The sequence below is a fragment of the Pseudophryne corroboree genome, unplaced genomic scaffold, assembly GCF_028390025.1.
Source record: "Pseudophryne corroboree isolate aPseCor3 unplaced genomic scaffold, aPseCor3.hap2 scaffold_576, whole genome shotgun sequence".
Classification (NCBI taxonomy): domain Eukaryota; kingdom Metazoa; phylum Chordata; class Amphibia; order Anura; family Myobatrachidae; genus Pseudophryne; species Pseudophryne corroboree.
Genome location: NW_026970175.1, coordinates 44,756 through 63,438, shown reverse-complemented (window position 1 = coordinate 63,438; position 18,683 = coordinate 44,756). Strand labels below are relative to the sequence as shown.

Here is an 18,683-nt window from a genome sequence, read left to right as displayed (position 1 = left end):
TGGAATACAGTACAAACCATGCTTATAGCAAGGAGAAGCCAGGTGAGAAATCTGCTTTCTTTCAAATTGGGCGCTCACTTTGATCTGAATGAGGACTGCTGGCATTTTTTTTTTGTTCATTAAAGTAATCCAAAACTGGGATTGATATTTTAGCCCTCCCCAGCCCTATCCCAAATCATACTTATTTTGCATAGGAGATACCATGGTCATGAAGATTGTTCTCCCAGGGTGAGGTTCATTCATTGCATTCTGGGTATGCTGACCCCTGTGATTTCCCCAAATGTGGGAAACTCGACTGCATTATTTGTGGTAGTGGGGGACTGTGTTTGTGCTTTCCTCTGGTCAGCTCTGGTAAAAGTCAGATTTATTTGTCTCAGATCTTCCTCTAGCCTTGTTCTTCTTTCGAGAGTTCCCTTGTGCTGCCTCAGTTGAATCTCCTTCACTTGACAGGGGGGTACCCGAGCAGCGACCCTCCCCAGCTCTAGCCCAACTTCTACTTACCTGGCAGGTGAGATACTATGATCATGTAGGTGCTTCTCCCAGGGCAAGGCTCACCCATTGCACTCTGGGTGTGCTGCTCCTGCGATTTCCCCAAATGTGGGAAACTTGACTGCATAATTTGTGTTTCCCCTGGTCGGCTCTCGTATAATTCAGATCTCTTTGTCTCAGGTCTCTCTCCAGCCTAGTTTGCTGTCTGTTTCAACTTCTCTTTTCTTGAGCCGCTCCCTTCTATGCCCTTGCGCACTATCCTGACTTCTCCCGTCTGCTTACTTTGTGCCTTCCAATGCACAATGCAAACTACAGGTAGTGCTGCAGGGCCCACACCCTTTTACTTGCCGTTCAGAGCAGCTCTGGAGCTGTTACAGTGCCCAGCTGCTGCAAGAAATCAGCTTGAATGCTTCAGGGGCTGGGGCATAGCCAACATGAGCCCCACACCGAAGGAGGGTGGAGGTGTTTAATGCGAACTAGGGGTCATCCAAGCGCCGCAAAAGGCCGCCATGCCCTGCACGCCCCTTTTCTCTTTTCATATGCAGACGAGGGTTGAAGCCAACTTTGACCCACTGCTTGGATGACATCACTATATGCAAATCCATCTGCTGCAGGCCTTCCCCCAGGAATGCTTGTACTAGTTGTTGCATTTGGTTTGTTGTTTGGGGGTGCTTCAGTATTAGGCAGCCTTCTGCCCTCCCATGTTTATCTGAAAATATGTGTTCTCCCTGCAGTTGTTGTCCCCAGATGAGAGTTCCCTTGTGCTGCCTCAGTTGAATCTCCTTTACTTGACAGAGATGTGCCTGAGCAGCGGCCCTCCCCAACCCTATCCCAAATCATACTTATTTTGCATAGGCGATACCATGGTCATGAAGATTGTTCTCCCAGGGTGAGGTTCATTCATTGCATTCTGGGTATGCTGACCCCTGTGATTTCCCCAAATGTGGGAAACTCGACTGCATTATTTGTGGTAGTGGGGGACTGTGTTTGTGCTTTCCTCTGGACAGCTCTGGTAAAAGTCAGATTTCTTTGTCTCAGATCTTCCTCTAGCCTTGTTCTTCTTTCGAGAGTTCCCTTGTGCTGCCTCAGTTGGATCTCTTTAACTTGACAGGGGGGTGCCCGAGCAGCGACCCTCCCCAGCTCTAGCCCAACTCCTACTTACTTGCCAGGTGAGATACTATGATCATGAAGGATCTTCTCCCAGGGCAAGGCTCACCCATTGCACTCTGGGTGTGGTGCCCCTGCGATTTCCCCAAATGTGGGAAGCTTGACTGCATAATTTGTGTTTCCCCTGGTCGGCTCTCGTATAATTCAGATCTCTTTGTCTCAGGTCTCTCTCCAGCCTAGTTTGCTGTCTGTTTCCACTTCTTTTTTCATGAGCCCCTCCCTTTTATACCCTTGTGCACTATCCTGACTTCTCCTCCTGTCTGCTTACTTTGTGCCTTCCAATGCACAATGCAAACTACAGGTAGTGCTGTAGGGCCCACACCCTTTAACTTGCCGTACAGAGCAGCTCTGGAGCTGTTACAGTGCCCAGCTACTGCAAGAAATCAGCTTGAATGCTTCAGGGGCTGGGGCACAGCCAACATGAGCCCCACACCGAAGGAGGGTGGAGGTGTTTAATGTGAACTAGGGGTCATCCAAGCACCGCAAAAGGCCGCCATGCCCTGCACGCCCCTTTTCTCTTTTCATATGCAGACGAGGGTTGAAGCCAACTTTGACCCACTGCTTGGATGACATCACCGTATGCAAATCCATCTGCTGCAGGCCTTCCCCCAGGAATGCTTGCACTAGTTGTTGCATTTGGTTTGTTGTTTGGGGGTGCTTCAGTATTAGGCAGCCTTCTGCCCTCCCATGTTCATCTGAAAATATGTGTTCTCCCTGCAGTTGTTGTCCCCAGATGAGAGTTCCCTTGTGCTGCCTCAGTTGAATCTCCTTTACTTGACAGAGATGTGCCTGAGCAGCGGCCCTCCCCAGCCCTATCCCAAATCATACTTATTTTGCATAGGAGATACCATGGTCATGAAGATTGTTCTCCCAGGGTGAGGTTCATTCATTGCATTCTGGGTATGCTGACCCCTGTGATTTCCCCAAATGTGGGAAACTCGACTGCATTATTTGTGGTAGTGGGGGACTGTGTTTGTGCTTTCCTCTGGTCAGCTCTGGTAAAAGTCAGATTTATTTGTCTCAGATCTTCCTCTAGCCTTGTTCTTCTTTCGAGAGTTTCCTTGTGCTGCCTCAGTTGGATCTCTTTCACTTGACAGGGGGGTGCCCGAGCAGCGACCCTCCCCAGCTCTAGCCCAACTCCTACTTACCTGCCAGGTGAGATACTATGATCATGAAGGTGCTTCTCCCAGAGCAAGGCTCACCCATTGCACTCTGATTTCCCCAAATGTGGGAAGCTTGACTGCATAATTTGTGTTTCCCCTGGTCGGCTCTCGTATAATTCAGATCTCTTTGTCTCAGGTCTCTCTCCAGCCTAGTTTGCTGTCTGTTTCCACTTCTTTTTTCATGAGCCCCTCCCTTTTATACCCTTGTGCACTATCCTGACTTCTCCTCCTGTCTGCTTACTTTGTGCCTTCCAATGCACAATGCAAACTACAGGTAGTGCTGCAGGGCCCACACCCTTTTACTTGCCGTACAGAGCAGCTCTGGAGCTGTTACAGTGCCCAGCTGCTGCAAGAAATCAGCTTGAATGCTTCAGGGGCTGGGGCATAGCCAACATGAGCCCCACACCGAAGGAGGGTGGAGGTGTTTAATGCGAACTAGGGGTCATCCAAGCGCCGCAAAAGGCCGCCATGCCCTGCACGCCCCTTTTCTCTTTTCATATGCAGACGAGGGTTGAAGCCAACTTTGACCCACTGCTTGGATGACATCACCGTATGCAAATCCATCTGCTGCAGGCCTTCCCCCAGGAATGCTTGCACTAGTTGATGCATTTGGTTTGTTGTTTGGGGGTGCTTCAGTATTAGGCAGCCTTCTGCCCTCCCATGTTCATCTGAAAATATGTGTTCTCCCTGCAGTTGTTGTCCCCAGATGAGAGTTCCCTTGTGCTGCCTCAGTTGAATCTCCTTTACTTGACAGAGATGTGCCTGAGCAGCGGCCCTCCCCAGCCCTATCCCAAATCATACTTATTTTGCATAGGAGATACCATGGTCATGAAGATTGTTCTCCCACGGTGAGGTTCATTCATTGCATTCTGGGTATGCTGACCCCTGTGATTTCCCCAAATGTGGGAAACTCGACTGCTTTATTTGTGGTAGTGGGGGACTGTGTTTGTGCTTTCCTCTGGTCAGCTCTGGTAAAAGTCAGATTTCTTTGTCTCAGATCTTCCTTTAGCCTTGTTCTTCTTTCGAGAGTTCCCTTGTGCTGCCTCAGTTGGATCTCCTTCACTTGACAGGGGGGTACCCGAGCAGCGACCCTCCCCAGCTCTAGCCCAACTTCTACTTACCTGGCAGGTGAGATACTATGATCATGTAGGTGCTTCTCCCAGGGCAAATCTCACCCATTGCACTCTGGGTGTGCTGCTCCTGCGATTTCCCCAAATGTGGGAAACTTGACTGCATAATTTGTGTTTCCCCTGGTCGGCTCTCGTATAATTCAGATCTCTTTGTCTCAGGTCTCTCTCCAGCCTAGTTTGCTGTCTGTTTCAACTTCTCTTTTCTTGAGCCGCTCCCTTCTATGCCCTTGCGCACTATCCTGACTTCTCCCGTCTGCTTACTTTGTGCCTTCCAATGCACAATGCAAACTACAGGTAGTGCTGCAGGGCCCACACCCTTTTACTTGCCGTTCAGAGCTGCTCTGGAGCTGTTACAGTGCCCAGCTGCTGCAATAAATCAGCTTGAATGCTTCAGGGGATGGGGCATGGCCAACATGAGCCCCACACCAAAGGAGGGTGGGGTGTTTAATGCGAACTAGGGGTCATCCAAGCACCGCAAAAGGCCGCCATGCCCTGCACGCCCCTTTTCTCTTTTCATATGCAGATGAGGGTTGAAGCCAACTTTGACCCACTGCTTGGATGACATCACCGTATGCAAATCCGTCTTCTGCAGAACTTCCCCCAGGAATGCTTGCACTAGTTGTTGCATTTGGTTTGTTGTTTGGGGGTGCTTCAGTATTAGGCAGCCTTCTGCCCTCCCATGTTCATCTGAAAATATGTGTTCTCCCTGCAGTTGTTGTCCCCAGATGAGAGTTCCCTTGTGCTGCCTCAGTTGAATCTCCTTTACTTGACAGAGATGTGCATGAGCAGCGGCCCTCCCCAGCCCTATCCCAAATCATACTTATTTTGCATAGGAGATACCATGGTCATGAAGATTACTCTCCCAGGGTGAGGTTCATTCATTGCATTCTGGGTATGCTGACCCCTGTGATTTCCCCAAATGTGGGAAACGTGACTGCTTTATTTGTTGGTAGTGGGGGACTGTGTTTGTGTTTTCCTCTGATCTCTGGTAAAAGTCAGATTTCTTTGTTTCAGATCTTCCTCTAGCCTTGTTCTTCTTTCGAGAGTTTCCTTGTGCTGCCTCAGTTGGATCTCCTTCACTTGACAGGGGGGTGCCCGAGCAGCGACCCTCCCCAGCTCTAGCCCAACTCCTACTTACCTGCCAGGTGAGATACTATGATCATGAAGGTGCTTCTCCCAGGGCAAGGCTCACCCATTGCACTCTGGGTGTGCTGCCCCTGCGATTTCCCCAAATGTGGGAAACTTGACTGCATAATTTGTGTTTCCCCTGGTCAGGTCTCGTATAATTCAGATCTCTTTGTCTCAGGTCTCTCTCCAGCCTAGTTTGCTGTCTGTTTCCACTTCTCTTTTCTTGAGCCGCTCCCTTCTATGCCCTTGCGCACTATCCTGACTTCTCCTCCTTTCTGCTTACTTTGTGCCTTCCAACGCACAATGCGAACTACAGGTAGTGCTGCAGGGCCCACACCCTTTTACTTGCCGTTCAGAGCAGCTCTGGAGCTGTTACAGTGCCCAGCTGCTGCAAGAAATCAGCTTGAATGCTTCAGGGGCTGGGGCATAGCCAACATGAGCCCCACACCGAAGGAGGGTGGAGGTGTTTAATGCAAACTAGGGGTCAGCCAAGTGCTGCAAAAGGCCACCATGCCCTGCACGCCCCTTTTCTCTTTTCATATGCAGACGAGGGTTGAAGCCAACTTTGACCCACTGCTTGGATGACATCACCATATGCAAATCTATCTGCTGCAGGCCTTCCCCCAGGAATGCTTGCACTAGTTGTTGCATTTGGTTTGTTGTTTGGGGGTGCTTCAGTATTAGGCAGCCTTCTGCCCTCCCATGTTCATCTGAAAATATGTGTTCTCCCTGCAGTTGTTGTCCCCAGATGAGAGTTCCCTTGTGCTGCCTCAGTTGAATCTCCTTTACTTGACAGAGATGTGCCTGAGCAGCGGCCCTCCCCAGCCATATCCCAAATCATACTTATTTTGCATAGGAGATACCATTGTTATGAAGATTGTTCTCCCAGGGTGCGGTTCATTCATTGCACTCTGGGTATGCTGACCCCTGTGATTTCCCCAAATGTGGGAAACTCGACTGCATTATTTGTGGTAGTGGTGGACTGTGTTTGTGCTTTCCTCTGGTCAGCTCTGGTAAAAGTCAGATTTCTTTGTCTCAGATCTTCCTCTAGCCTTGTTCTTCTTTCGAGAGTTCCTTTGTGCTGCCTCAGTTGGATCTCCTTCACTTGACAGGGGGGTGCCCGAGCAGCGACCCTCCCCAGCTCTAGCCCAACTCCTACTTACCTGCCAGGTGAGATACTATGATCATGAAGGTGCTTCTCCAAGGGCAAGGCTCACCCATTGCACTCTGGGTGTGCTGCTCCTGCGATTTCCCCAAATGTGGGAAACTTGACTGCATAATTTGTGTTTCCCCTGGTCAGGTCTCGTATAATTCAGATATCTTTGTCTCAGGTCTCTCTCCAGCCTAGTTTGCTGTCTGTTTCCACTTCTCTTTTCTTGAGCCGCTCCCTTCTATGCCCTTGCGCACTATCCTGACTTCTCCTCCTTTCTGCTTACTTTGTGCCTTCCAACGCACAATGCGAACTACAGGTAGTGCTGCAGGGCCCACACCCTTTTACTTGCCTTACAGAGCAGCTCTGGAGCTGTTACAGTGCCCAGCTGCTGCAAGAAATCAGCTTGAATGCTTCAGGGGCTGGGGCATAGCCAACATGAGCCCCACACCGAAGGAGGGTGGAGGTGTTTAATGCAAACTAGGGGTCAGCCAAGTGCCGCAAAAGGCCACCATGCCCTGCACGCCCCTTTTCTCTTTTCATATGCAGACGAGGGTTGAAGCCAACTTTGACCCACTGCTTGGATGACATCACCATATGCAAATCTATCTGCTGCAGGCCTTCCCCCAGGAATGCTTGCACTAGTTGTTGCATTTGGTTTGTTGTTTGGGGGTGCTTCAGTATTAGGCAGCCTTCTGCCCTCCCATGTTCATCTGAAAATATGTGTTCTCCCTGCAGTTGTTGTCCCCAGATGAGAGTTCCCTTGTGCTGCCTCAGTTGAATCTCCTTTACTTGACAGAGATGTGCCTGAGCAGCGGCCCTCCCCAGCCATATCCCAAATCATACTTATTTTGCATAGGAGATACCATTGTTATGAAGATTGTTCTCCCAGGGTGCGGTTCATTCATTGCACTCTGGGTATGCTGACCCCTGTGATTTCCCCAAATGTGGGAAACTCGACTGCATTATTTGTGGTAGTGGTGGACTGTGTTTGTGCTTTCCTCTGGTCAGCTCTGGTAAAAGTCAGATTTCTTTGTCTCAGATCTTCCTCTAGCCTTGTTCTTCTTTCGAGAGTTCCTTTGTGCTGCCTCAGTTGGATCTCCTTCACTTGACAGGGGGGTGCCCGAGCAGCGACCCTCCCCAGCTCTAGCCCAACTCCTACTTACCTGCCAGGTGAGATACTATGATCATGAAGGTGCTTCTCCCAGGGCAAGGCTCACCCATTGCACTCTGGGTGTGCTGCCCCTGCAATTTCCCCAAATGTGGGAAACTTGACTGCATAATTTGTGTTTCCCCTGGTCGGCTCTCGTATAATTCAGATCTCTTTGTCTCAGGTCTCTCTCCAGCCTAGTTTGCTGTCTGTTTCCACTTCTCTTTTCTTGAGCCCCTCCCTTCTATACCCTTGTGCACTATCCTGACTTCTCCTCCCGTCTGCTTACTTTGTGCCTTCCAATGCACAATGCAAACTACAGGTAGTGCTGCAGGGCCCACACCCTTTTACTTGCCTTACAGAGCAGCTCTGGAGCTGTTACAGTGCCCAGCTGCTGCAAGAAATCAGCTTGAATGCTTCATGGGATGGGGCATGGCCAACATGAGCCCCACACCAAAGGAGGGTGGGGGTGTTTAATGCGATCTAGGGGTCATCCAAGCAGCGCAAAAGGCCGCCATGCCCTGCACGCCCCTTTTCTCTTTTCATATGCAGACGAGGGTTGAAGCCAACTTTGACCCACTGCTTGGATAACATCACCATATGCAAATCCATCTGCTGCAGGCCTTCCCCCAGGAATGCTTGCACTAGTTGTTGCATTTGGTTTGTTGTTTGGGGGTGCTTCAGTATTAGGCAGCCTTCTGCCCTCCCATGTTCATCTGAAAATATGTGTTCTCCCTGCAGTTGTTGTCCCCAGATGAGAGTTCCCTTGTGCTGCCTCAGTTGAATTTCCTTTACTTGACAGAGATGTGCCTGAGCAGCGGCCCTCCCCAGCCCTATCCCAAATCATACTTATTTTGCATAGGAGACACCATGGTCATGAAGATTGTTCACCCAGGGTGAGGTTCTTTCATTGCATTCTGGGTATGCTGACCCCTGTGATTTCCCCAAATGTGGGAAACTCGCCTGCATTATTTGTGGTAGTGGGGGACTGTGTTTGTGTTTTCCGCTGGTCAGCTCTGGTAAAAGTCAGATTTCTTTGTCTCAGATCTTCCTCTAGCCTTGTTCTTCTTTCGAGAGTTCCATTGTGCTGCCTCAGTTGGATCTCCTTCACTTGACAGGGGGGTGCCCGAGCAGCGACCCTCCCCAGCTCTAGCCCAACTCCTATTTACCTGCCAGGTGAGATACTATGATCTTGAAGGTGCTTCTCCAAGGGCAAGGCTCACCCATTGCACTCTGGCTGTGCTGCCCCTGCGATTTCCCCAAATGTGGGAAACTTGACTGCATAATTTGTGTTTCCCCTGGTCGGCTCTCGTATAATTCAGATCTCTTTGTCTCAGGTCTCTCTCCAGCCTAGTTTGCTGTCTGTTTCCACTTCTCTTTTCTTGAGCCGCTCCCTTCTATGCCCTTGCGCACTATCCTGACTTCTCCCGTCTGCTTACTTTGTGCCTTCCAACGCACAATGCGAACTACAGGTAGTGCTGCAGGGCCCACACCCTTTTATTTGCCTTACAGAGCAGCTCTGGAGCTGTTACAGTGCCCAGCTGCTGCAAGAAATCAGCTTGAATGCTTCAGGGGCTGGGGCATAGTCAACATGAGCCCCACACCGAAGGAGGGTGGAGGTGTTTAATGCGAACTAGGGGTCATCCAAGCGCCGCAAAATGCCGCCATGCCCTGCATAACCCTTTTCTCTTTTCATATGCAGATGAGGGTTCCAGCCAACTTTGGCCCACTGCTTGGATGACATCACCGTATGCAAATTCGTCTCCTGCAGACCTTCCCCCAGGAATGCTTGTACTAGTTATTGCATATGGTTTGATATTTGATGGTGCTTCAGTATTAGGCAGCCTTCCGCCCTCCCATGTTCATCTGAAAAGATGTGGTCTCCCTGCAGTTGTTGTCCCCAGACGAGAGTTCCCTTGTGCTTCCTCAGTTGAATCTCCTTAACTTGACGGGGGAGGGGCTGCCCGAGCAGCCACCCTCCCCAGCCCTATCCCAACTCATACTTATTTTGCATATGAGATCTCTATATCATGAAGATTGTTCTCACAGGGTGAGGTTCATCCATTATATTTTAAAATAGGAAGGTTCAAATTACATATTTGAATTGCATCTATGTGCTGGATTCAAATGTCCCCCCCCCTTCCTTTCTCAATTGTGCCCATCAGCAGCTATTCTAAGGTTGCTGCCAATGGGTGTGACACATTAATTTCTTCTGTGGGGTACACTGGACTCCACAAGGATTCACATTGGGGTGTAGAGTAGGATCTTGATCTGAGGCACCAACCGGCTCAAAGCTTTTGACTGTTCCCAAGATGCTCAGCGCATTCTCCTCTATAACCCCGCTTCCATGAACAGGGAGCTCAGTTTGTAGTTGTTGCCTTCAGTAGCAGGCCACTTAACAGGGGCCTGCCTCAAGCAGCCTATTCTTAGCTATTAATTTTGACAAGAAAAGAAGAACTTTTTTTATGAGAATCTACAAGGGCTGCAGCAGGCTAGGTCTAATAGACATCTTTACTGCAGCTTCATCACTCCCAGCGGCACTGTATACTCCCGTGCCCTGGTTGCTGGGTCACTGCAGCGGAGGCTCCGGTTTCTTCCTAAGGTCAGTCACACACAATGTAACACCCCGGTATAACAAGTGTGTAAACTATGTGGAACAGGTCAGGGATACCTTGATGGACTATTCCTCCTTCAGCAGCAGCTCTTCTCTATTCCTGGCAGAGAGGCAAGGTTTCCCCAGACACAAAGAAAGGCAGGCAGGGCTTTGTATGAAAGAATAAATGGTTTACCACATAACTCAGAAAAGGAACTGATTACAGTAGGGAAGGGAAAGATTTGATTCAAGCAACTTAAACACAGACACCATATACACTTTAAGTCATTACACAAATGGTAATATAACTAAATCTGAGATTAATACTATGTTGCTTAGTAATAGAAATCAACTTATGCAGACAATATTTAAGTCCAAGATAACATTGGTGTCACTGCAGGGAGTCTCTATGTGCACGTTGGGGCCCGGTTATGTTGTTACATAGTTATATGCAGCTATTGTCTCCTTTAGCTGTGAACAAAATATTGTAGCTCTGTGTAGTAAAGATGATTGTTTAAAACAAACTGGAGCTGCTTCCCATGTAAATCGCTGCATAGGTATAGTAAATATAGGATAATGTCCTTTGCAGTGGAGTAGGTTTCAGTATAAATATGGATTTATCTCACCCAGTCAATAGATGTTTCTGAGGCAGTTTCCCCTCAGATGTAGGCCAGTCAGCATTGGTATAAAGGCTTTATACTCTCCTGTCTCTGACACTTGCTGTGCACTCTCTTGGCTGAGAGTGTCATGGCGTTCTTACTTGTTAATTGCTGCACTTCCACTGCTGTATTTTGCACTACTGCTTACTCTCTCATGCAATTTTCAGCTTATTTGTCTCCCCTCTCTCAGCTGCTCATCTCTGCGTAATGGCGTCGCCAGCTCTTTCCTCACCATGGCTCCAACTGACTTCTCAAACTGCTGTTCAATTTTCTTTTAAATAAACTTTATTTAAAATGGCACAGGCAACTACACTGTTGTCAAAAATGTCCTTGTTGTTATGGGATATCACACGTGCCCCCCCCCAAAACATGCGTGTCCTCACGCATTTTGGTTTTATCCCTATATAAACTTCTCACTATATCCAGTCACATTCATTAGTGAACACAGATTATGTCTGAAACATTAACATTTATCAACATTTTTAACATCAGTATCTGATAGGTATAATTCCTTTTGTGCTATAGTACATTAACACATGCTCCTGGAGCAATCGGTTGAAATCTGGACAGTATATGGTCTTGAAAAGTTTGTCTAGGAAACCTCAACCCCCCTGCCATGGATGAGTATTGAACTCTTTCTAAACTGTCTTTGGGACATGCTGTACAAAACTGCAGCTGACTATGGTGGTTTTCTGTTTTGCAAGCCCTAGTCTTCTTGCCTCCTTGTCGGTGACAAACCACCTTAGTCTGCTGTAAATACATTTTATGAGCCTCTTCCATTCCATCTTGGGATTCAGTATCACAGCTAGTTTGGGACAATGGATTCTGGAGAGAAAGAGGCAGCAAGGTTCTTCTTACAGAACAGGTTGGACAGTTTCGGCACCATCTCTTGATGTCTTCCCTCATTTCAACCCAAAAGAACTTTTTCCAGATGCTTGTTTCCATCCTTTTGCACCCAGGGTGACCTGACTTGTAATGAGTATTAGGATCCACACTACATCGAACCAACTGTCCTTTCTCTTCAAACAGCCTTTCTCGCTGTCTCAACAACTTCAGGAGTTCTGGCGAGGATTCTTGCCTTTGTCGCTTGGTCAGGTATTTCCCAATCTTCAGTAAGGCTTTGAGGTGTCTTATCATCTGACTTTTATCTTGCAGGTGGTCAAAACTGGTTCCTTGAATAGGTTGCTCACAGTTTCTAGAACTGGATGCTATATTATTCATGCCTAACATTGAAGCATTCTTTCGGATAATCTGGACACTGGAGATGGGCATTTCTATCATTATTTGGCTGGCCTTATTTTTTTCATGTTCCTCTCTTACAGATAATTCTGTTATCATTCTTCCCTTTTGTTTGGCTATCCCAGGTTGAAGGCCTTGTTTCTCCTGGAGCTTGTCAGTTTGAAACTCTCCTTGGAGTGCTGCTACGAGCTCCTCACAGCAGTTCCGCAACACATTCATGCCCACTATCACTGGAGGCAATCCATCATCTTGGGCAGTGGTGATGATGAAGCCTTGCTGTGGTAGCACTGTTCGTCCGATTTGAATTTCATCTTCCCAGTATCCTTTGCAAGGGATGCAGTGCCCATTGCTTGCAATCGGGTTTATCAATGTGGAAGTTGACGGAAACATCTGTTCCTCAGTCCAATGCTGCTCAAACTGTGTTGCTTGTATTGTGGTCACTTGTGATCCAGTGTCTAAGAGAGCGGGCATTGAGACTCCATTGATGCAAACTTGAACCACCGGGCATTGGCTAACATAACGGGTTAACCACATGAATTTGGAGTTTAAATGATCTGGCTGCTCAAATTCTCTCTTAATTTGTCCGCTTCCTTCACAGCTTTGAAAAATGGGTCGCCTTTGGGAGGCAAAGTGGTTGGAAAAAAGTGTCTCCCTGTTTCTATGTAGGTCCCATTGGGAACTGTTCAGTGGTCTCCTCTCCTGGCACCATTCCATTTCTTCATGGAGCAGTGCCTGCTGTCTCTTCAGAATCTGCAGGTCTCTGCGCATCTCTGTCACACCACGTGTCAGTTCAGCCAGCAGACTTCGTAACTCACTAGAAGAGTCAAATATGCATGTCTTTGAACATGGCACTGTCACTCCTTTTACTGTAGGTGGGTAAGTAGCTCCTTTAAAACTTGACTCCTGGGCATCAGAATTCTCTTGATACCGTGGCATCTCTGGAATAGACTCTTGTGGAACAGCCCCTGAAGTAAGACTGGAGCCTAGAACTTTAATCGCAGCCTCTTTAAAATCCAGGAATGTGCTTCCAGGCTTCTGCAATCTCAATAGTCGCAGCTGAGTTTTTACAAATTCGCCCCTTGCAACTTCAGTGAACTGGTCCAATAACATTTTCTCTTTGTCATGCACTTCCTCAGGGTCTGCTTGCTGAACATCTCTGAGTGCTTCCTGAAAGCTGAGGGCATAGCCCCGTAGTGACTCTCCTGGTTGTTGCTTTCGAGCAAAGAAGTGCATTTTAAGTTCTGACACTGTCCTTGTGTCAAATGTGGTAGCAAGCCTGTTGAGGATCTGGTCCACAGTCTTCTTCTCTTCAGTAGGCCAGGAAGTAACCTCTCTAAGTGCAAGCCCTTTCAACTGTCCCATCAAGATCTCCAACTTTTGCTGCTCTTTCAGCGGGTACAGACGAAACAAAGACTGCAGTAGTATCCTCATCAGTTTATTTTTGTCAATTACCATTTTAATAATCGGGTAAAGAAAATTAAGTGGATTTTTGAAAGAAAACAATACTGTCAATATACTATTAAAACAAATTAAAATGGTAAAAGTTATTGTACTTTAAGTAAAAATAAAAGAGCAAAAATATCAATCCCAGTTTTGGATTACTTTAATTAACAAAAAAAAATGCATATAGCAGAGGATAGTTTCAATCTGCCTACCTCTGGGCTATGGACCCAGCATGCTTCCATTACAGTACTCTGCTGCACATGTAATTGCAAGAGATCCTGAAGCACTCACTCATCATGGGAAAGTACCAATGTGTTTCTTCATTGGTTGATGGAAGAAACATCTTACAAAAACTCTCCAGATTATTGACTATTTAAAGTTTTTCTTGGAAACGTTCTAGATGAATGCTTATCAGCCTTTGTCAGTATGTACTTTTGCAAAGTGTCGCTGTGGCGCAATCAGTTAGTGTGTAAGGCTATTAACCAAAAGGTTGGTGGTTCAATCCCACCCAGGGACGTAATTGACCTTGTTATCAGATTTTGGTGATCTTTAAGTAGACAAGTCAAAATTTCAAAAACCCCTCTTATGGTGTAGGGTACCTGGCCTTCTCTGATGTAATCAGAGTTAGATTTGATTCAGTGATTTTATAAAAACAGCTAGGAAGCACAATTTAGCAGTGGTTTGCAGAGAAAAAGAAATATGCTGGCAAAAAAATCCAATTGAGTGATTAAACAGCTCTTCATTTTCTGGCTTTACTTTTATGCTAACAAATTTGTTCTCTGAAAAGTGTCCACAAAGCCAAATATCTGATTAACATCTTTGTAGGGATGGTTTTTCACCTATTACTAAATTAAACTTGCTTCATTGGAAAGGCAGCAAGATGCATCCTCATTTCAATATCTACTGAAATAATACAGGTTGACACCAGGAAACATTAACGCCACTGCATCCTTGCTGCTTTCTCATGTGGAAGTCTGTTTAATGTGAAAACAAGGTGATATCTAATTAGCACACAGGTAAGGAATTAAGAAAATCTTTATTTAAGGGTGAAGATGTTTCTCACAAAATCGTTGCCCCAATGCATCATTGAAATTCAAGCTGGAAAGATGATTTTAATATATCACTTGTACATTTTGTATTGCTCTTCTGGTGACAATGTAGTTTGTTTTTGTCAATTACCATTTTAATAATAGGGTAAAGAAAATTAAGTGGATTTTTGAAAGAAAACAATACTGTCAATATACTATTAAAACAAATTAAAATGGTAAAAGTTATTGTACTTTAAGTAAAAATAAAAGCTAAAATATCAATCCCAGTTTTGGATTACTTTAATGAACAAAAAAATATGCATATAGCAAAGGATAGTTTCAATCTGCCTACCTCTGGGTTATGGACCCAGCATGCTTCCATTACAGTACTCTGCTGCACATGTAAGTGCAAGAGATCCTGAAGCACTCACTCATCATGCGAAAGTACCAATGTGTTTCTTCATTGGTTGCTGGAAGAAACATCTTACAAAAACTCTCCAGATTATTGACTTTTTAAAGTTTTTCTAGGAAACGTTCTAGATGAATGCTTATTAGTCTTTGTCAGTATTTACTTTTTGCAAAGTGTCTCTGTGGCGCAATCGGTTAGTGTGTTCAGCTATTAATCAAAAGGTTGGTGGTTCAATCCCACCCAGGGACGTGATTGACCTTGTGATCAGATTTTGGTGATATTTAAGTAGACAAGTCAAAATTGCAAACCCCCTCTTATGGTGTAGGGTACCTGGCCTTCTCTGATGTAATCAGAGTTAGATTTGATTAAGTGATTTTATAAAAAAAACAGCTAGGAAGCACAATTTAGCAGTGAGTTGCAGAGAAAAAGAAAAATGCTGGCAGAAAAATCCAATTGAGTGATTAAACAGCTCTTCATTTTCTGGCTTTATTTTTATGATAACAAATTTGTTCTCTGAAAAGTGTCCACAAAGCCAAGTATCTGATTAACATCTTTGTAGGGATGGTTTTTCACCTATTACTAAATTAAACTTGCTTCATTGGAAAGGCAGCAAGATGCATCCTCATTTCAATATCTACGGAAATAATACAGGTTGACACCATGAAACATTAACGCCACTGCATCTTTGCTGTTTTCTCATGTGGAAGTCTGTTTAATGTGAAAACAAGGTGATATCTAATTAGCACACAGGTAAGGAATTAAGAAAATCTTTATTTAAGGGTGAAGATGTTTCTCACAAAATCGTTGCCCCAATGCATCATTGAAATCCAAGCTGGAAAGATGATTTTAATATATTACTTGAACATTTTATATTGCTCTTCTGGTGATAATGTAGTTTGTTTTTGTCAATTACCATTTTAATAATCGGGTAAAGAAAATTAAGTGGATTTTTGAAAGAAAACAATATTGTCAATATACTATTAAAACAAATTAAAATGGTAAAAGTTATTGTACTTTAAGTAAAAATAAAAGAGCAAAAATATCAATCCCAGTTTTGGATTACTTTAATTAACAAAAAAAAATGCATATAGCAGAGGATAGTTTCAATCTGCCTACCTCTGGGTTATGGACCCAGCATGCTTCCATTACAGTACTCTGCTGCACATGTAAGTGCAAGAGATCCTGAAGCACTCACTCATCATGGGAAAGTACCAATGTGTTTCTTCATTGGTTGATGGAAGAAACATCTTACAAAAACTCTCCACATTATTGACTTTTTAAAATGTTTCTAGGAATCGTTCTAGATGAATGCTTATTAGCCTTTGTCAGTATGGACTTTTGCAAAGTGTTGCTGTGGTGCAATCAGTTACTGTGTAAGGCTATTAACCAAAAGGTTGGTGGTTCAATCCCACCCAGGGACGTAATTGACCTCGTTATCAGATTTTGGTGATCTTTATGTAGACAAGTCAAAATTTCGAAAACCCCTGTTATGGTGTAGGGTACCTGGCCTTCTCTGATGTAATCAGAGTTAGATTTGATTCAGTGATTTTATAAAAACAGCTAGGAAGCACAATTTAGCAGTGGGTTGCAGAGAAAAAGAAATATGCTGGCAAAAAAATCCAATTGAGTGATTAAATAGCTCTTCATTTTCTGGCTTTATTTTTATGCTAACAAATTTGTTCTCTGAAAAGTGTCCACAAAGCCAAGTATCTGATTAACATCTTTGTAGGGATGGTTTTTCACCTATTACTAAATTAAACTTGCTTCATTGGAAAGGCAACAAGATGCATCCTCATTTCAATATCTACTGAAATAATACAGGTTGACACCAGGAAACATTAACGCCACTGCATCCTTGCTGCTTTCTCATGTGGAAGTCTGTTTAATGTGAAAACAAGGTGATATCTAATTAGCACACAGGTAAGGAATTAAGAAAATCTTTATTTAAGGGTGAAGATGTTTCTCACAAAATCGTTGCCCCAATGCATCATTTAAATTCAAGCTGGAAAGATGATTTTAATATATCATTTGTACATTTTGTATTGCTCTTCTGGTGACAATGTAGTTTGTTTTTGTCAATTACCATTTTAATAATTGGGTAAAGAAAATTAATTGGATTTTTGAAAGAAAACAATACTGTCAATATACTATTAAAACAAATTAAAATGGTAAAAGTTATTGTACTTTAAGTAAAAATAAAAGAGCAAAAATATCAATCCCAGTTTTGGATTACTTTAATTAACAAAAAAAATGCATATAGCAGAGGATAGTTTCAATCTGCCTACCTCTGGGTTATGGACCCAGCATGCTTCCATTACAGTACTCTGCTGCACATGTAAGTGCAAGAGATCCTGAAGCACTCACTCATCATGGGAAAGTACCAATGTGTTTCTTCATTGGTTGATGGAAGAAACATCTTACAAAAACTCTCCACATTATTGACTTTTTAAAATGTTTCTAGGAATCGTTCTAGATGAATGCTTATTAGCCTTTGTCAGTATGGACTTTTGCAAAGTGTTGCTGTGGCGCAATCAGTTACTGTGTAAGGCTATTAACCAAAAGGCTGGTGGTTCAATCCCACCCAGGGATGTAATTGACCTTGTTATCAGATTTTGGTGATCTTTATGTAGACAAGTCAAAATTTCAAACCCCCTCTTATGGTGTAGGGTACCTGGCCTTCTCTGATGTAATCAGAGTTAGATTTGATTCAGTGATTTTATAAAAACAGCTAGGAAGCATAATTTAGCAGTGGGTTGCAGAGAAAAAGAAATATGCTGGCAAAAAAATCCAATTGAGTGATTAAACAGCTCTTCATTTTCTGGCTTTATTTTTATGCTAACAAATTTGTTCTCTGAAAAGTGTCCACAAAGCCAAGTTTCTGATTAACACATTTGTAGGGATGGTTTTTCACCTATTACTAAATTAAACTTGCTTCATTGGAAAGGCAGCAAGATGCATCCTCATTTGAATATCTACTGAAATAATACAGGTTGACACCAGGAAACATTAACGCCACTGCATCCTTGCTGCTTTCTCATGTGGAAGTCTGTTTAATGTGAAAACAAGGTGATATCTAATTAGCACACAGGTAAGGAATTAAGAAAATCTTTATTTAAGGGTGAAGATGTTTCTCACAAAATCGTTGCCCCAATGCATCATTGAAATTCAAGCTGGAAAGATGATTTTAATATATCACTTGTACATTTTGTATTGCTCTTCTGGTGACAATGTAGTTTGTTTTTGTCAATTACCATTTTAATAATCGGGTAAAGAAAATTAAGTGGATTTTTGAAAGAAAACAATACTGTCAATATACTATTAAAACAAATGAAAATGGTAAAAGTTATTGTACTTTAAGTAAAAATAAAAGAGCAAAAATATCAATCCCAGTTTTGGATTACTTTAATTAACAAAAAAAAACGCATATAGCAGAGGATAGTTTCAATCTGCCTACATCTGGGCTATGGACCCAGCATGCTTCCATTACAGTACTCTGCTGCACATGTAATTGCAAGAGATCCTGAAGTACTCACTCATCATGGGAAAGTACCAATGTGTTTCTTCATTGGTTGATGGAAGAAACATCTTACAAAAACTCTCCAGATTATTGACTATTTAAAGTTTTTCTAGGAAACGTTCTAGATGAATGCTTATTAGCCTTTGTCAGTATGTACTTTTGCAAAGTGTCGCTGTGGCGCAATCAGTTAGTGTGTACGGCTATTAACCAAAAGGTTGGTGGTTCAATCCCACCCAGGGATGTAATTGACCTTGTTATCAGATTTTGGTGATCTTTAAGTAGACAAGTCAAAATTTCAAAAACCCCTGTTATGGTGTAGGGTACCTGGCCTTCTCTGATGTAATCAGAGTTAGATTTGATTCAGTGATTTTATAAAAACAGCTAGGAAGCACAATTTAGCAGCGGTTTGCAGAGAAAA

At 44.2% G+C, this 18,683-nt stretch overlaps 15 non-coding genes across 15 annotated transcripts; all 15 read left to right on the top strand.

The window, feature by feature from the left end:
- Positions 1 to 177: 177 nt before the first annotated feature.
- On the top strand, positions 178 to 341 carry LOC135033762 (U1 spliceosomal RNA). The gene has a single exon (XR_010229099.1). It is a non-coding gene; the product is annotated as a U1 spliceosomal RNA (small nuclear RNA).
- A 152-nt stretch (positions 342 to 493) lies between these two features.
- On the top strand, positions 494 to 656 carry LOC135033746 (U1 spliceosomal RNA). The gene has a single exon (XR_010229085.1). It is a non-coding gene; the product is annotated as a U1 spliceosomal RNA (small nuclear RNA).
- A 671-nt stretch (positions 657 to 1,327) lies between these two features.
- LOC135033941 (U1 spliceosomal RNA) lies at positions 1,328 to 1,491 on the top strand. Its single transcript, XR_010229257.1, has one exon. It is a non-coding gene; the product is annotated as a U1 spliceosomal RNA (small nuclear RNA).
- Positions 1,492 to 1,643: 152 nt separating this feature from the next.
- On the top strand, positions 1,644 to 1,806 carry LOC135033859 (U1 spliceosomal RNA). Its single transcript, XR_010229181.1, has one exon. It is a non-coding gene; the product is annotated as a U1 spliceosomal RNA (small nuclear RNA).
- A 674-nt stretch (positions 1,807 to 2,480) lies between these two features.
- Positions 2,481 to 2,644, top strand: LOC135033750 (U1 spliceosomal RNA). The gene has a single exon (XR_010229089.1). It is a non-coding gene; the product is annotated as a U1 spliceosomal RNA (small nuclear RNA).
- A 972-nt stretch (positions 2,645 to 3,616) lies between these two features.
- Positions 3,617 to 3,780, top strand: LOC135033704 (U1 spliceosomal RNA). Its single transcript, XR_010229044.1, has one exon. It is a non-coding gene; the product is annotated as a U1 spliceosomal RNA (small nuclear RNA).
- A 152-nt stretch (positions 3,781 to 3,932) lies between these two features.
- Positions 3,933 to 4,095, top strand: LOC135033776 (U1 spliceosomal RNA). Its single transcript, XR_010229116.1, has one exon. It is a non-coding gene; the product is annotated as a U1 spliceosomal RNA (small nuclear RNA).
- A 670-nt stretch (positions 4,096 to 4,765) lies between these two features.
- LOC135033802 (U1 spliceosomal RNA) lies at positions 4,766 to 4,930 on the top strand. Its single transcript, XR_010229135.1, has one exon. It is a non-coding gene; the product is annotated as a U1 spliceosomal RNA (small nuclear RNA).
- A 149-nt stretch (positions 4,931 to 5,079) lies between these two features.
- Positions 5,080 to 5,242, top strand: LOC135033766 (U1 spliceosomal RNA). Its single transcript, XR_010229104.1, has one exon. It is a non-coding gene; the product is annotated as a U1 spliceosomal RNA (small nuclear RNA).
- Positions 5,243 to 5,916: 674 nt separating this feature from the next.
- On the top strand, positions 5,917 to 6,080 carry LOC135033709 (U1 spliceosomal RNA). The gene has a single exon (XR_010229049.1). It is a non-coding gene; the product is annotated as a U1 spliceosomal RNA (small nuclear RNA).
- A 152-nt stretch (positions 6,081 to 6,232) lies between these two features.
- LOC135033807 (U1 spliceosomal RNA) lies at positions 6,233 to 6,395 on the top strand. Its single transcript, XR_010229140.1, has one exon. It is a non-coding gene; the product is annotated as a U1 spliceosomal RNA (small nuclear RNA).
- Positions 6,396 to 7,069: 674 nt separating this feature from the next.
- LOC135033708 (U1 spliceosomal RNA) lies at positions 7,070 to 7,233 on the top strand. Its single transcript, XR_010229048.1, has one exon. It is a non-coding gene; the product is annotated as a U1 spliceosomal RNA (small nuclear RNA).
- Positions 7,234 to 7,385: 152 nt separating this feature from the next.
- Positions 7,386 to 7,548, top strand: LOC135033755 (U1 spliceosomal RNA). The gene has a single exon (XR_010229093.1). It is a non-coding gene; the product is annotated as a U1 spliceosomal RNA (small nuclear RNA).
- Positions 7,549 to 8,222: 674 nt separating this feature from the next.
- On the top strand, positions 8,223 to 8,386 carry LOC135033738 (U1 spliceosomal RNA). The gene has a single exon (XR_010229077.1). It is a non-coding gene; the product is annotated as a U1 spliceosomal RNA (small nuclear RNA).
- Positions 8,387 to 8,538: 152 nt separating this feature from the next.
- LOC135033857 (U1 spliceosomal RNA) lies at positions 8,539 to 8,701 on the top strand. Its single transcript, XR_010229179.1, has one exon. It is a non-coding gene; the product is annotated as a U1 spliceosomal RNA (small nuclear RNA).
- Positions 8,702 to 18,683: the final 9,982 nt, after the last annotated feature.